This window comes from Tamandua tetradactyla, chromosome 11, assembly GCF_023851605.1.
Source record: "Tamandua tetradactyla isolate mTamTet1 chromosome 11, mTamTet1.pri, whole genome shotgun sequence".
In the NCBI taxonomy this organism is placed as follows: Eukaryota; Metazoa; Chordata; class Mammalia; order Pilosa; family Myrmecophagidae; genus Tamandua; species Tamandua tetradactyla.
Genome location: NC_135337.1, coordinates 35594613 through 35609836, shown reverse-complemented (window position 1 = coordinate 35609836; position 15224 = coordinate 35594613). Strand labels below are relative to the sequence as shown.

The following is a 15224-nucleotide window of genomic DNA, read 5'->3' as shown; positions in this document are numbered from 1 at the left end:
AAATAACAATTTTTTTAGAGGAGAGATAAATGATATAGAGAACAGAAAAAAGTGAGGAGATGCAACCAAATTGAAAGTCAGTTCTCTGAAATAAGCAATAAAATTGACAGACTTTTGCCAGACAGACAAAGGAAAAATGAGAGAGAACACAAATAACAAAAGTCAGCAATGAAAGGGGTGACAGAATAACCAACCTGACAGAAACAAAAAAGATAATTAGACGATACTATGAAAAATTGTACACCAACAAGTTAGACAGCCTAGATGAAATGACAAATTCTCAGAAACACACAAATTACCTAAACTGTCTCAAGAAGATTGAAAACCAATAACTAATGAAGAAAATTCCAAGGCCCAATGGCTTTAATGGTGAAATTTACCAAACATTCAAATAAGATTTAACATCAAACCCTATCAAACCCTTCCAAAAACTGATATGAGGAAATGATTCTTAATTCATCCGATGAGGCCAACATTATCTTAATATCAAAACCTGATAGGGATGTAAGAAGTAAAGAAAATTACATAAAAAGTACAATATGCCTTATGAATATAGAGGCAAAAATCCTCAACAATACACTAGCAAACAGAATGCCACTGCACATTAATAGGAAAATACATCATCATCAGTTGAGATTTATCCCAGGAATGCAAAGGTGGTACAACATAAAAAAAAATCAATCATACGTTGATATGTGATTCTATTTCAATTACAGAAATAGAATGAGAGAAATAAAAATCCCACGCGATTACCTCAATTGGTGCAGAAAAAGCATTTGTCAAAATTCAGCACCCTTTCTTGATAAAAATCCTTTGAAAACCAGGAAGAGAAGGACATTTTCTGAATGTGATAAAAGAAGTACAGAAAGAATATGGAAAGAAAAAATATGTGGAAAACCTACAGCTTACATCTTATAATGATGAACATGAAAAGCCTTCACACTAGGACAGGAGCAAGATAAAAATCCCCTTTATTCAACATTGTACTGGAAATTCTAGGCAGAGCAAAGAGGCAAGAAAAAGAAAAAAAAGCATCAAAATTTGAAAGGAAGAATTAAATTACTACGATTCACAGATGCCATGACCCTATATATTGAAAATTTTTAATAATTTACAAGAACGCTAATAGAGCTAATAAGTGAATTCAGCAAAGGGCAATACACAAAAATCAGTGGTATTTCTATAGACATGCAATGAACAATAGGAAGAAGAAATCAAGAAAAAAGTTCCATTTCCAATAACAATTGAAAGTAAAAATCTAGGAATAAATTTATCCAAGGATATGTACACAAAAACCACAAGCCATTACCAAATGAAATTAAAGAGGTCATAAATAAATGGAAATATATTCTATGTTCATGGATTGGAAAACTGAATATTATTATAATGTCAACACTACTCAAACACTTTACAAATTTAATGCAATTCCAGTGAAAATTCTAACAGCTTTCTTTGCAGAAATGCAAAAGACAGTCATCAAATTCACGTTAAGAGTATGAGGCCCCAAGTAGCCAAAATCGTCTTGAAAAACAGGAAGTATAGAGAACTGATACTTTGGGCTCAAGGTTAGGCATACAGACCAGTGGAGTGTAATGAAGAGTTAAAAAATGAGCCCACACATCTATGACTAATTGATTTTTGACAAGGCCGCCAAGTCCATCAAGGAGGAGAAGAATAGTCTCTTCAATTAGACCAATGATCTAAATATAACAGCTAAAACAATGAAACTCTTAGAAGGAAATGGGGAAATTTCAAGATCTTTTGTTAGGCCATGAATTCTTAGACTTCATACTGAAAGCATGGGCAATAAAAGAAAAAACAGCCAGATAAATGGGACTTCATCAAAATTAAAGACTTTTGTGCATCAAAAGACCCTGTCAAGAATATGAAAAGAAAGTCTACGTTGAGAAATATATTTTGAACCAAGCACTTCATTTCCAACATTATTTTAACAATCTTCATTGCTTTTATTTTGCAGTATTTCTACCCTTCCAGATATAAATTCTCCAAGAACTTTGCTTTGTTCATCTTCAAATATACAAAGGAAATGAGTCCCACATTTGGATTACATAAACAAGGAAAATGCTTTCCCAAGTGATGTAAGGAAAAAACAGCATTTCTCAGTTTAAGAATGCCATGAAAAGACAATTTAAAAACTTACCATCAAACTTTACCATGATTTCGTGAAAGAACAATACACTTTGTTATTTAAAATCAGGAAGAACAGGATATAAACTCATATTAAATGACAAACTTTGCAATAATTATGTATTTATAACTATTACATCACATGCCAAAGGAAAAAGACAGATTTTAAAAAGTCAATATATAATTTTGTCTTCTGATATTTTATGTAACTGCTTTCCCTATACAAGTGCTTCATATCAGAAACACTTGTATTTTTGACAGTGTTATGAAGAGTGAATCCCTTATATGTAACTGTTAATACTTGCTTTTTACCACTGATAATCTCAAAAACCAATTTCATACAATCATGTTGGCAAAAATGGAATTATGCTTATAATATCTTTTCTATTCATTGAGAATATTCCAGGCAGAGAAAAAAGAATCTAATGAACCGAAGCCCTTGAGTGTTTGGTAATCAGCTCCTGCCTCTATTCAGAAGGCAACACATATAGTAACAGAGTAATTTGATTATTTTATTGTATTTCTGTAGCCCAAGACAATAAGAAATGAAAATTATTGATTACATGGCAAATATTCATGGATTTCCTGTTCTAAAATGGATTTGTCTGATGGCTTTGATAATAAGTGTGACATTCGGAGAGAAATCCATTAGAGTTAAAACTCCATCAAGTACAAGAGTCAAAGTGAATGAGGCGTTAGAGAGAGAGAAAGAGACGGACAGACAAATAAACATACACATGCAGAGAATGAGATTGGCTAAAGATCCTGGAAAGGCATGTCTGACAAACTAAAAGAGTCAGCATGGTAAAGTGTTTGGGCCTCAACTGCTAGGATCAAATACTGGATCCGTTCTTTACTGTGTGATCATGGGATTGATACTTAATCCTCTGCGCTTCGCTTTCTTCCTCTATAAAATGTGAAGACCAATGTCAACTAGCTTATAAAGTAACCAGGAAGATTAAATTCTCATAACATTTATAATGTATTTAAAAGCATGTCCAGTGTACAGTGTGGGTTATATAAATATTTGTTAAAGAAAAATTAAGTGTCTGAGAAAACAGGGAGGGTGGAATTCCAAAAGAAGGCGAAGAATCAAATTTGGACAGAGACAGTGATATTTCTCTTCCAGGAGTAAAAAGCAGGTGTGAAGGAGGCAAGGATGATGCAAGGAAGTAGGGGGCATATCCCATGAGGAAGATGTGCGGGCAGGAAAGGACCAGGGGATAAGACTGACAGAGAGGACACCTAAGGAGAATGCGTCAGGCAAGAGAAACACAGAGAATCATGGGATATCAGAAAACAAATTCTGAAGTCCAGACTGGCAGGTTTAAACCCTAGGGTTCAAGTTACTTATTGCTTGTTAGACCTTGAAAAGGAACTTAACTTCCTAAAGCTCAACTTTCTTATAGGTATTTAAATTCCTGCTTGATTCATTACTATATAGGCTAATAACAAATTTTTTCTCAATAGATTATTTTTACTCTTCCAGTATTGATGTACTGCTTCTAAAATGAGAAGTTAAATAATAAATTAATATCTGTCCATGAGTTCTATAAGATGAAATTGCCGGTTTCACTTTTTCTTGGGTGTTAAGGAGTATAGATGGTGGAGTAAAAGATGAATATTTTACTGCCGTAAGAAGGCAATAGAAATTGTACACATATTAGATTGAAGTTTAAAAAGACTTGCAAAGAAGTAGAAAACAAAGATATTTGTCTTTTCTTTTCTAATGCAAAGCAGGACCAACTATCAAAGCAAAGGAGCTTTTAACTCCAAATGAAACAAAGAGTATGAAATGGATGTATTAAATCAGGGAGATTATCAACAGTTTCCAAAGTTGCTGGCCATGAGAATCAGCTGGGTTGATGGTTACAAATGCTCAAGAACCCATATTTTCAACAGGTACCATAGGTTATGTAGTTTGTGCATGGATTGTACATTTAGAAATAGTGCATGATAAAACAAACAATTTTTGCTAGACCTTAACAATTGATTAGTGAAAGGGATATTGTTTTATTTTATTCCACAGAGCTTTGTGGTATCTTTGTAATATTAAATGTGATAAGTACAAAAATAAGCAGGGGGAAATTTTTTAGGATTTAAGTTTCAAAATCTTATTTTTAAATGAAACTTTATTGAGATATATTCATATACCATATATGCATCTGAGGTACACAATCAATGGCTCACATTTTCATCACATAGTTGTGCATTCATCACCACAATTAATTTTGGAATATTTTCCTTACTCCAAAAAAATGCAAAATACAAAAAGTAAGAAACAAAAAGAAATGCCAAAACATTTATATCCCCTATTTCCCCCTATTATCGACCACTAGTATTCTGTTGGTATATTTGTTACTGTTGCTGAAAGAATATTAAGATATTACTATTAACTTTAGTCCATTGTTTGCAGTAGGTTCATTTTCCCCATAAACTACTCCATTACTAATTCCTTATAATAATGTCTCACATTTGTTCTATTCTTGAAAGAACTTTTCAATATTTGCATTGTTCATCACAGTCATCATGTGCCACAGGTTTCACTGTATTATATGTTTTAACCTCTGGCTTTACTTCTGGTGACATACGTGACTGTAAACTTCCCCTTTCAACCACATTCACACAAAATTCAGCACCATTAATTATACTTACAATAATGTGCTACCATCATCTTTATCCAGTTTCAAACATTTAAATTCAACCTGGTTAAAAATGCCTGCATATATTTAGCAACTACTCAGCATTCTCTAGCCTCATTTTATCTCTTGGAAACCTATATTCTAGATTTTATGCCTATGAGTTTACATATTATACTTAGTTCATATTCGTGAAATCATACAATGTTTGTCCTTTTGGAGCCTGCATTTCACTCAACATAACGTCCTCAAGGTTCATCCATGTTGTTGCATTCTTCAGGATTTCATTCCTTCTTACTGCTGAGCAATATTACACAGTATGTGTATTCCACATTTTCTTTATCCATTCGTTGATTGATGGACATTTGGGCTGTTTTCATCTTTTGACAATTGTGGGTAATGCTGCTATGAACATTGGTGTGCAAATATCTGTTTGCATCCCTCCTTTCAGTTTCTCTGGGAATATACCACATGGCAGGATTGCCTGATTGTAGGGCAACTCTATATTTAGTTTTCTGAGGAACCACCAAATTGCCTTTCACAGCTGCTATACCATTGTACATTTCCACCAGCAGTGAATAAGTGTTCCTATTTCTCTATATCCTCTCCAATACTTGTAGTTCCCTGTCTGTTTAGTAGTGGCCTTTCTAATAGGTGTGAAATGAAATCTCATTGTGGTTTTGATTTGCATTTCCCTTTTAGCTACTGAAGATGAGTGTCTTTTCATGTGCCTCTTAGCTATTGGTATTTCCTCATTGGAACAATGTCTATTCATGTCTTTTGCCCCCCACCCCCTTGTTAAAAATGGGTTGCTTGTCTTTATTTATTTACTTATTTATTTAAGTTGTATGTTCTTTTTCAGCCAGAACAATTCCCATTAGTGTTTCTTATAGGGCAGGTCTATTGTTAATGAACTCTCTCAGATTCTGTTTATCTGTGAATATTTTAAACTCTCTCTCATTTTTGAAGGACAGTTTTGCTGGATTAAGAATTCCTGACTGGCAATTTGTCTTTTCAGTGTCTTAAATATATTGTACCACTGCCTTTTTACCTCCATGGTGTCTGATAAGAAATTAACACTTAGTCTTATGTGGCTTCACTTTTATGTGGTGAATTAGTTTTCTCATGCTATTTTCAGAACGTTTTCCTTCTCTTTGGAATTTGACAGTCTGATTAGTATGTGTCTTGGAGTGGCTTTATTTGGATTTATTCTATGTGCAGTACATTGGGCTTTTTAAGTTTGCATATTTTAGTCTTTTTATGGAAGTTTAGGAAATTTTCATGCATTATTTCCTCAAATATTCCTCTTGGCCGTTTTCTCCTGTCATCCCCTTTAGGACACTTATGATGCATATATTTGGGGGCTTCATGCTGTCAGTCATTTCCTTGAGACCTTTTTCAAATTATTCCATTTGTTCTCCATTTGTTCTTTTATATGTTCAAATTCAGTTGCTCTGTCTTCTAGTTTGCTGATCCTTTCTTCTGCTCTGCCTCTTCAAATCTGCTGTTGTGTTTCTGTAGTATATTTTTAATTTGGTCTATGGTGTCTTTCATTTCTGTTAAGATTTTTTTTTCTATGTATTCTTTCAAACTCTTCTTTATGTTCACCTAGGTCTTCTTAACATTCTCTATCTCTTTAGCCATTTTGCTGAATTTGTTTAGGAGATTTGTTTGAACATCTTTGATTAGTTGTTCCAAATTCTGTATCTCCTCTGACTTTTAAAATTGTTTCTTTGACTGCTCTATATCTTTCTGTATTTTAGTACATCTTGTGTGTTTTTGTTGTTGTTCTTGTTTGTTTGTTTTTTGCTAATATCTGGTCATCTGATTATCTTGATGGGCCTGAAGGTCAGTTGTTCCTCTTTTCTAGGATTTTATTGCTGCTTGGGTTTATATTAGGGCACTTCTTTGACAGTTGTATCGTCAGTATTTCCCAGCCAAAGCCGGGCTGAATACCCATGCAGGGCGTATAAGCCAGTTTCCATGGGACCTGGGATAGGGTATGGAAAAAGTCCAAAAGCCCTTCTTTTTTCCTGTACTTTCTGGCCTGCCACACCATTGGTATTCTTCAGTTATGAATTCCCCTTTTGAAGCAGCTGAAATGTGGCACCCATCAGCATTGGCCTGGGTAGGGTTGAAGCAGTGGGGATCCCATGTTCTCACTTCAGTGTTGGGCTTTGTCCCTCTCTGTACTTGGTGTGGAGGACTCTCATAACCATCCCAGTTTGCAGTCATCTCCCAGGTAAGGATTATGCCACCCACTCCTCAAGGGTGGGTGAGAGGCTCCAGGAGCTATGGAGAGAATTATAGCCTCTGTCAATCGTTTCCTAGTACCTTCGTTCTGCACTTCCCTAGGCATTGTACTGCCCTCCCCTGTTCTCTGGATCCCCAAACTGTTGATTTAGCCAGTCTTTGATTGGCTACTCACTGCTTTTGGGAGAGAAGTAGGTTCTGCCATTTCCTTCCTAATTCTACATTTTCGAAGCTCCTCTTGGGACCCTTTGGCATTCTGTGCTCTTCAGCAGCTTGTGTTCTATTCTGGGTCTCTGTGGTTTAGGATATGCATGGGGATCTCACTGCTGCAAGTGTTCCTGGTGGGAAGTGGAAGGAATCCCAGCCATTGCCACTAGGCACTCTCCAGGCTGTGTGGAACTGAGTGAGGGGGTGGGAAGACGACCAGCTAGTGGAAAGCTGAAGGTTCATAGCTGATATTTTTCCCTTTCTTCAATTAAGCATTTGGGGAATTCTTCTCCAATCTCTTCCTTCCTCCAAAATTCTAAGCAAGTGAGATTTGTCCTTTTTTTCAGCAAATCTCTGAGGAGGGGTTTTCTATGGACGTCTTATTTCGCCATGTTGATCATGATTATATTATTTCTGTCTCTCCAGTGCTTATCAGAGGGCAGTCAGGAAAGGCTGAGGAAAGGAAGAAGGGAATCCCACAGTAGGGCCTCTGTGAGGGCACCAAGCTTTGATCCCACAGTCTAAGAATGAACTTCACCACTCTTGCAGGTATAAAACTATAAAACTATCATTATTTGAATGGTTGATCAGACAACTGATTAAGAGGTAAAGGGTGGTTGAATTATTTAATATAATACAGGTTTGCTGAGTATCTGAAATAGTTAAGTGTTAAACACAAAAATATAAAAAATCCTAGTAAGGTAGGGTAAGGACTGTCTTTTATCTGCTTCTCCACTGGCAACAAGGGGTAGGCAGTCTATGTCTGAGAAAGGGAGAGTGGCGTTAGAAAGTCATCCCACAGTAGCGCTTCTCCCTGGGGCTGGAGCTGGATCATCCAGTCTGAAAGCAGACCTCAGCCACTCTGGCAGGTGGTGCGGTAGGATGCACTTTCCCCTCCATCGTAGATCTGAGCTTTCCTCGGGATAAGCTGCTGCAGCCCTGGGTGGGTGCGGACCGAAGACCCGCACATCTTGGGACACCGCGCCCTTGCCGCCGCCTTTCAGCCGCCTCTCGTCCAAAAGGACACACTGAACTGCCCTGAGCAGCGCCTGTGGACCAGACAGCACCGCGCCACCAGCGCCATCGTCACCCCTCCTCCACTCCCCCATCCCCACCCGGCTGCCTGGCTCACCTGCCAGTGTGCACTCTGTGCTTCAGAATGTGATATTGTCATGAGTAAATTAGTTAGTTAATGGAAATTTTCATGGAAGACAATTTATGAGGAAACTTAACTGGGCCCGGAGAAAGATTCTCAGTTCACCTACCCATTTCCCACGCCCCACCTCCTCCACCACGCTCCACTCATGTGGATGGCTCTTGATGACACCCGACAATTCCATTATGGACCGGCCTGAGGAAAACCGAAACTGACAGTACAAGCACTTCTTGGGGGTGTTCACCGTTGGGGGTTTTTGCTGTTTTTACGGAGCCAGCAGACCTGAGTGTGTGAGGTGAGGCACGGTGGAAAGTCCGTGGTTACTCGGCACCTGGCTCAGAAAGCCAAGTGAGTCCCTCTCAGGAGTCCTTGGTCCCCCCAGTAAATTCAGAGCCCCAGGCATGTATGGTAACAAAGTAACAGTAGGTTGAGACTATCTCAACAGCCTGTCTCTCAGGAGAGAGATTTTTGTTGTTCTTTATTTATCTTTTAGAACTATTTTACTTGCTCACTTTCTTTTCTTTTCCTTTTTTTAACAAGAAAGAACCTTTGTTATTAACATAAGTACCCTCTTCATTAAAATTAAAAATACATTTGTATTTTTACATACTCTTAATTTTATAGTTCAGTGATATTCACTTTTATTTTGTTGCATATTCTTCTAATTATTTTCTCTGTTTATATTGGGGTGGATCCAGAGTTAGCAGGTCCGTTTTAAATAAAATAATATGAAAATATGAATTCAAATGGAATATTTATTTTAAATGAGCAAGGAAATAATCACCAACAACACATTCTAAAAAGCTGGCAGGTGCTGCAAACATTTTCCATCAGCTTTCTGTTTTCTGTTAGATTGCTTCCTTCCTGTCATATTTGAATTTCAGTATCAGCAATAATTCTAACGTATGAGTGTGAAACATACACAAAAGCAATTTTATTGCATTTAGAAATTGCATAACGTAGTCTCATACTACAGAACTATAATTTTGCGTAATCACCTTACGCTTTTACTATATGTGTTGTGTTCTGGATTGAAGTAGGAGGTGTGCTGCTGAAACCTTATAGGCTTTGGTCATGGGCTCTTTTTCTTTGCCAAGGATGTTCTGAATGAATGGTAAAGACAGTAATTGCAATTCCATTTTCACCAACATGATTGTGTGAAATGGGTTTTTCCGTAATATCAGTGTTAAAAGGTAAATTCAACAGTTACATGTTAGGGATTCACTTTTTATAACCCCAGCAAAATAGATTCCTAATATGACATTTGTATCAATAAAACAGTAACAGAAAATAAAATACCAAAAAATAAAATTATATGTTGACATTTAAAAATTTGCCTTTTTCCTTTGATATGTGATGTGATTGTTCTAAACACCTCTCTATTGGAAAGTTTGTCTTTTAATATGAATTTATATCCTGCCCTTCCTAAATTGAAATGCTAAAGTGTACTCTTCTTGTCAGTTTATTTCAACATCATAATTCCATAGAATCTGAATAGAATGTGAGATCTTGTTGGTTTGTACAGGTTAGTGTGATGTCTTTATATATCCCAGATTAATTTGGGCAGAGAATAAAAAAGTATTTGCAAAGTCTACTTGGGGGACTGGGGAGAAAGAAGGAAATATTCAACTTCCACATCTGGGGATTCCCAATATTCTCACAAGCAGTGTAGACAACCAATTCAATAGGCTGAGCCCTCAATCTTGGGGCTTGCCGCTATGAAGCTTATTCCTGCAAGGGAGAAGCTAAGCCTACTGATAATTAGGCCTAAGAGTCACCTCCAGAGAACCTCTTTTGTTGCTCAGATGTGGCCTCTCTCTCTAAGCCAACTTGGCAGGTGAAATCACTGCTCTCCCCACTATGTGGGACATGAGTTCCAGGGGTGTAAATCTCCCTGGCAATGTGGGATTGTAAAATAATACAACTACCTTGCAAAGCAGTTTTAGGGTATTTTAAAAATTTAGACATACACCCATAGTATTACCCAGCCCTTTCACGTCTGGGTATTTACCCAAGAGATATGAAAGCATCTGTCTAGACAATGACTTTAAAGTGAATGTTCAGGGGTGCAAGGGTAGTTCAGTGGTAGAGTTCTCACCTGCCATGCCGGAGAACCAGATTCGTCTCCTGGCCATGCATTTCCCCAAACAAATAAACAAACAGGCAAACAAAAAAAAAAAGAGAAAAGCCAAACAAACAAAAAATTCAAGAAATGGTGTTGCAATAAGGGGATACTCACATGGAAAAAGAATGAAATGTGACCCCTGCCATATGTCATACAAAATGAATAAATAGATAAATATATAAATAAATAAAATGTTCATAGCTGCTTTATTTGTAATAGTCAAAACATGGAAACAGCCCATCTCCATCAACAGTTGAATGAATAAACAAACTGTCAAATACTGATACAAGGAAATGCTCCTCAGCCATAAAAGTAACAAGTGTATAGTATGTACAGTAACTTGTATGAAAAGCAAAGGAGCAAGAACAAAATGAGTATAGACTATATCATTCCACTTACATATAATTCTAGAAAATGCAAAGTAATCTAAAGCGACAAAAATAAGATTAGTGGTGACAGAGGACAGAGGGAGGGAGGAGCAGGAGAGAGAGTTTACAATGCACATGAGGAAACATTTGAGAGTGATCATTGCATGTTTGAGATGGCAGTTTGATAGATGTATATGTATGCCAAAACTTCTAAAATTATATGTTTTAAAGAGCTGCCATTTATTGCATGTCAATCATACTTCAATAATGGTGTTTTTAAAGATGCTTTCCAAAAGAGCTTATTATCTTCTACTGTGGCCCAATATCTGCCTAACTTTCTTTTAAGGATTAACATATAAGAAAATGCCACTACCACCTCCATAGGGTTTTCCCTTCTTCCACTGAACCTGCCCAAAGTCATTTAAAAATTTTTAGTTATCAGGATTAACCCTCTCTTAAAGCCATAGCTAACAGGATCTTAGAGATTTTACAGCATGAGACATAACACCATAACATAGGAATCAAGTGATCCTTGCTCACGCTGACTCAGAAAGCATGCATGTAGTAAGTAGAAAGGACCTTTATGTAGATAATCAAGCGAGGCAAGGACAAGTGACTCCAGAGATGTAGAAGGGAACATTTGTCAGTACTCACAGACCCTGGCTGGAACAGAGGAGCGGTGTGCCTCACAGCGTCACATGGGGAAACACATCAGAAACAGAGGCCCAAACAAGCTAGTGTGGGGCAAAAGGTTGTGGGGGGCCTGGGGAATGTGCCTTTCTAATGCTGCAGGTTGAGCTTCAGTGGCTGGTCAAGCAAGTGTGAGGACTGGGAAGTTTTTATTTGACTTTTATAGACACACAAACCCAGGTAAGATGCAGGGAGGAGAGGGAGAAGCTGTTTATCTTGTATAAGATGGGTGGTCCCTGAGAGACCTAATGACAGGGTCCAAGATGCTGAGGTTATGACAGTGCAAATGTCCCTTATGTTACTACTGAGCTCTGAGTACTGAGCCTGCCAGGGAGAAAAGGCCCTATTTTATTTTAACTCACCACAGAGTGGTTGCTACAAAGATCTTATGAACTGTCAAAGTACTTAATGTTCCAAAAGTCTGTGTGGTTTCTCTACCCTCCCATTGCAGTATTTTTGCTTTCTTTTCCCCATGCTGTTTAACTTTTACATTTCTTGGACTATAAAAGTTGATAAGAAAGATACAGGGAAATGATAGAGATGATTAAAAAACAAACAAACAACAACAAAAAAAAAAACCGGAACAATTCATTAGAAAACCTGAGGAAATGGAAAGGAAGTCTCTATGCAGAAGTTGGGCCATTCAAACTACTCTGCTTTGAGACAATGGCAGAAAAGAATAAATTTCCTTGAGTTCTTAAACGTTTTATGATTTATACAGGCATCTCTGTAATTACCACCATCAAACATTTTAGCCTCAGATGTTCCCTGGGTAATAACTTCACAATTAGGTTACTCCCCATAGCATCTGTCCACGCAGAGTCTCACTGGTGCCTTACAGGAAACTGACCCTGCCCTTCTGGAACTCAGGTTATTTCTTGATATATTATCCCCACTTCCTTTTTGTGTAGTAAGACTCCAGAATAAATTCAAAGATCAACAGGGATTCAAATAAAAGATTGAGTGATGTGTTGGCTATTCAGGGTTTTTACTGGAGTCAAACAGTAGCTGTGTGATGTTTAGCATGTCCCTTAAGCTCTTTAAGCCGCTTTTTAGCGAATGGTAATAATGTAACTTGTTTGTAGGTTAGAGTTGGGGCTAAATGTAAAAAAACAATACATGCTATTACACTTCTTGATTGTAATAAGAGAGAGCAAGAGGAGAGGAGAACATGGAGGGAAACAAATGATTAAGAAATAAGGATTTGGAGATTAGGAAAAACATTTCAGGAGAGCAGAGAGAAGAAGTTGTTCCAAGAAAAGTTCTGTATTTCCAGCCATGGACTTCTATGGTTTCTGTTTTGTTCTGTATCTCTATTTGGAGAATGAAAAGGAAGAGGAAGTGGAAAAGGAGCTGACAAATGAGCACAGTCAGACAATAAATTCAGGGAAAGGGTTTACAGAAGGCCGGATCAGAAATGCTGGAGGGCGTTCAGAGTTCACAGCACAGAAGGATGGTCCCTTTTAGGATGTAGGACAGTAGATTTGTTATAGTGGAAGCCCTTCCAGTCAAGTCGCTGAGCAGATTTCTAGTTGAAAGAGGGGATGGAACCAAAGCAATTGGATCTCGTTAGTGTGGGGTATTTCAAAAGGAGGAAATGACATGCAAATAAAGTACATGTTATGGTAAAAAGTACTGTTTCATAAATCTTCCTCATCTTTCACTGCACGTTTTATTTTTATCTTTTTTCCTTTTGTTTCTAACAGCATCAGAGTTTACACTGTGCCCCATTTACCGTGCCTCCCTTCCCATAAAAATAGCACTTGCAGCTGCAGTCACAGCAGGCCTGAGTGAGTTCCATCAAAGACAATGGTAACTTCATCATATCCCCAGTCAACACAGATGATGTTAAGAAAGAGAAGGACGTTGCTAAAGCATTTCAAACTCTCAATATATGTCCCACTTCTGCTGGTTCGTAACTAAATACCAAGCAGAGAAGTGGACACTTAAGGATATGCTACCTGCTTCATAGCACAAGATTTTCATCTGATCTGGTGTCCCACATCAGCTCAGCTGCCTGTCTTTTTAAGTAAACTGACCCTTATCAAGCCTTTCCTCCCCTGCCCACGCCTCATTGCAGGGTCTAAGACCTGGAGCAGAGATCCTTGTGAGAAGACTGCCTTGATGAGAAAGTAAGAATTCTTACCTGTTTTTTCTCTTCAGTGGAGGTGGAATGATTTCTATTATTTTTCTGCTTTCACTGGAGCTTTGTGTTTTTATCTCACCCCTTCAAAGTCCTGAGGCTCTCTGTCATATATCAGAAATAAAGACAACAAGCGGTCTCTAACCTATTTCGAGTAACATGAAACTGAAAGCAGTGAGCTAGACCATCAGTCAACAACCATAAAAGGAGCGCCGGATGCTGTGTTCCAGGGTAGAGGGGTCTGACAGACTTTCTCAACTAGGACTTTCAAAATGCACTTTTACAAAAAAACTAGATGCCAATTGATTAAAAAAGAGAAAAGAAGCATTTGGATTATTGGAATGCAGTGAAATTTATCTCAAGGCTTGGCAGTCAGTTTGACAAATAATGGAGCATGTTATTTTTTGTTAATTTTTTTGAAATAATCAGTACACTCACAATGCACATTATTAGTCATTTATAGATGCAACAAGTGAGGGAAAGGACATGTCTTATACCCTTAGGAATGTCCAAAACACACTGAGGAGCGGAGCTCCTAAGTCCTGCACCTTTGATCCAGGTTTGATGCTGACTTCTTTACATCTCGTAGCAGATATTTTTCTCATGACTTATAGAAACAAAAACAGAAAGATTTAATCACTTGTCCAAAATCACAGCACTGTAAGGCATCTGAATCCAAGCAGTTTTCAGCCAAACCCTCTTGTTGAATTACTTCACTTCAACTGGTTCTCTTTGTTTGCTAGGCAAATATTAATAATAATAATAATAATAATGAAGTAGCTTTTATTCATTGCATGTTTTCTAAAAGCTAGATATGTTAGATATTTCATTCCATTCTGACTACCATCATGAAAAGTAAGTGATATTGTCTCCATTTTACAGTGAAAACAAAGAGTCTGAATGAGAACAAACAAAATGTCTTCTGCATTTCACTGGACAAATCACAGGGATGGGATGCAAATATTAAACTTAGCTTAACGTTGAAGTCTGTGCTGTTTCTCCCACTAGTCAATGCTTGTGTAAGGAAGCAAGGGAGACAGAAAAACAAGGGCTCTGCTGATCCTACCATACCAGATTCACAAGTGGAAATCAGTATCTGAACACTAAATAGATTCTCTCTTTACTTTTGCCTTTAAAAAATATGATTGAATAAGCAGCACTTTAATTTTCTTTAGATATTATGATGTGTCTGGGTCTTTCAGTAGCTGTAACACAGCCAGTTTCTTTTTGCCAATGGGTGTTTGTGTTAGCAATTTTCCTCACTTGAAACTTTCTTCCCCCAGATCCTGGCAAATTTGGTCCTTTCTCACCCTTCAGTTTCAGCTAAATGGCATTATCTCAGAAAGGCCTACCACAATTCCTCTGTCAATTTCCATCACATCGCCTTGATTTTTTTTTTCCATTTTACTTGCATCTATCTATAGTTCAATTTCAACATGTTCCCAAAAGTTAGAACTGGGGTTGGCACAGAGTAGGCATTCAATTAATATTTTAG

At 37.4% G+C, this 15224-nt stretch overlaps 1 protein-coding gene across 1 annotated transcript in view; it reads right to left on the bottom strand.

The window, feature by feature from the left end:
• The window catches only part of LOC143650056 (guanylate-binding protein 7-like), a 34457-nt gene extending 20554 nt beyond the window's left edge, over positions 1-13903 (bottom strand). Inside the window, exon 1 of the mRNA XM_077120348.1 lies at positions 13733-13903. The gene's annotated coding sequence lies outside the window, so the exon portion shown is untranslated. The remainder of the gene's footprint in view (positions 1-13732) is intronic.
• Between the last annotated feature and the right edge of the window lie 1321 nt (positions 13904-15224).